Genomic DNA, 2,711 nt, shown 5'->3' on the forward strand with positions numbered 1-2,711 from the left:
GATTGAACCACAAACATACATATGCACAACCCACAGAAAAGAAATGGAGGTAGGAAAACACCTAACACTAGAGGGATAAAATGGCATCACAGAGTCCACAGATAGATGTAATAACCCTTAATATCAATGGAATGAACTCAGGCCTTAAGAGAGAGAAACTAATAGATTGGCTGAGAAAACACAATCCCTCGATCTATTGCCTGCAGGACACGCATCTCAAGATCACAGACAAAAATAGGCTGAGAATCAAAGGCTGGAGAAAAATATACCAAGCAAATAGCAATTCTGAAAAAGTAGGAGTTGGTGATGACAATATAAGTACATACATGCTTGACACAATGGATGTATGTATGGATTGTGATAAGAGTTGTACGAACCCCCAATAAAATGATTTATACAAATAATAAAAAAGCTTTCTGGGGTCTGATCTAACAGCCACCATCCCTGTTTTGGGATGAGGATTCATCACTTTATAATCTAGGTGACATCTTTCCCTGTCTTCCAATAAAAAGGGCTTTGGGTATGGTTCCCAGGCTCTACAATATTAAAAAAGGGCCTGAGAATGCAGACAGAAAGACAAGAGAGGGCACATCTATGTCCATGAAATCCCATGATAACTTACTTGTATTTAGAGATCATGCATTTTTTTTTCCAACTTGATGGAAGGTTTTACTTTTTTTTTTCTGTTCCCCAACCTTTCTGAAAATGTTAATGAGACAAGTTTCCAGACATTGACAGTAATGGAAAAACTGGAATTTTACCATGATATCGAAGAAGAGAGAAATTATTGCACTCAACTTAATCTTGCTGGGGAGGAGGAGAAAATTTGAGCAGAGAAATGAGACAGCTGGCAATGGAAGCCTTGGGATTCCTAACGCCTTCTGCCTGTGCTCCCAAATGAACAAGGTTTCAGGTGCCTTCCAGAGAAAGTCAATCTCAAAGTCCATGATGACTTTTTGAAATGAAACCCTATGGGACTTGTAAAACGTCAGGCTTCACCTTGGCAAGGTCACTTTCTGAAGTGAAAATTCTCCTTTGAGTAATGATAGGGAGGTGAGGGGAGGGAGGAGAGAGGGGTGGCTTGGCCAGGTTGGAGCTGGAAACCACGTGACCGGAAGCTCAGCGGCGGAGAGAAGCATTGCACAGGTCATGGGGAGATGATGCCGCCTGCTAAAGCAGAATCCGTGCGTTTGAATCCCGGTGCTGGAAAAGAATATTGAAAACACAGCATACTTTCAACAGAACCCACAAATCTATCTTGGAAGAAGGACGGCCAGAAGGTTCCTGAGAAATAAAGAGAGCGAGATGGTGGAGCGGTAGCCCAGCAGAAAAATAGGAAGGCTCTTGGCCAGCTGGATTGACAGGGTGGCTGCAACAATGGGCTCACGCAGAGCAATTGTGGGGACCGTGCAGGAGCAGGTGGCGTTTCCTTCTGTCGCACACAGGGTCACTAGGAGTCAGAACCTAGGATATGGCCCCTAACAAGGGCAGCAACAGGAAATGCATTCGCACTGGCCTCCTTGGAAGGTTACAATTCTAGCTAGGGTGGAGGTTCCATTGCCGTAGGAAATGGTCAACTCAAGGAAAGCTGGGCCTTGAACAGAAATCCTCGAAGCACCTGGATGGGTGATGAATCCCGCTGAACTCCCTTTGTGGCTAGTCTTCAGAAAACCTCTTTGCTGGCTCTTTTGGTCCTATTGTAGGCGTTTTCGCAACTATATGTTTCAAATGCCACTTACACTGTGAGCTGCTCAGAGCAAAGCATCCCTCTCAGAAGCCCTGCCCCGAGACTGGCATCGAGCTGTGAGGAGGAGCCGTGGACTAGGGCCGGACGGGGTTGAGAATAGGTGGCTGGGGAGTAGAGCACTGGAAATAGGGAGAAGACTGGAGGAAATGCCGGACTAGCCGTTCTGCAGGCTTGGTTGGCAGAGAAGAGAGAAGGAGCAAGTTCAAGTTCAATGTAACGATGAAACTTGCGGTACAGAAAAGGGAATGCAGCCAAGTGACATGGAGATTCCTCCAGACGTCGGTTACAGATGGCTGTGGCTCAGCCCTCCCCAAGGAGGATGTCCACCCATCATTGCAGGAAAGAGAAAAAGGCACGGGGAGAGCTATCAAGAGGCTCCCTCCGTTAGCCTCGCCTTTTAGTGCGTCTGCTATATCAATGTCCCAGACAGCCCCTGACTCCCGACTTCTTACTAATAGAGTGACCTTGGACACATTCCTTAATCTCTGCCTCATTACTTCTACTGGTCAAACAATAAAATAGGAACAAGACTACCCATGTAATTAAATTTACCTTCTTGATGTAGGTATGCAAGACAGAGTAGTTTCCTCCCTCCTGCAATTCGTTTCCTCAGTGTAAGGCAATCATAACTATTTGTAAGTAAAAAGCGAGCGGACATGGAGGGCAGAGTATAAGAGCCATAGAGTCAGAATTGGTGAGTTCACTCATAAAAATTAGCGATGTGACCTTGGGCAAGCTACTTAGCCCCTTTGTGATTAAGATTCCTCAAGATGAGAAAAACAAACCTGCCAATTATAGGCTTACCGTGAGGATGAAATAATAGGATGGTTGAGAGTATTAACATCTTGATCATGATGATGCATGATGTCAGCGTTTTCAGTCTCCATCCTTGCAGTTATATCGACCCTCCCCCTGCATCTTTCCCACATCCTGTATTGTCAAGTCCAGATATGCCACACCCTTT

Source organism: Echinops telfairi, unplaced genomic scaffold (assembly GCF_000313985.2).
Source record: "Echinops telfairi isolate 266 unplaced genomic scaffold, ASM31398v2 ScPeMD7_8;HRSCAF=38, whole genome shotgun sequence".
Classification (NCBI taxonomy): Eukaryota; Metazoa; Chordata; class Mammalia; order Afrosoricida; family Tenrecidae; genus Echinops; species Echinops telfairi.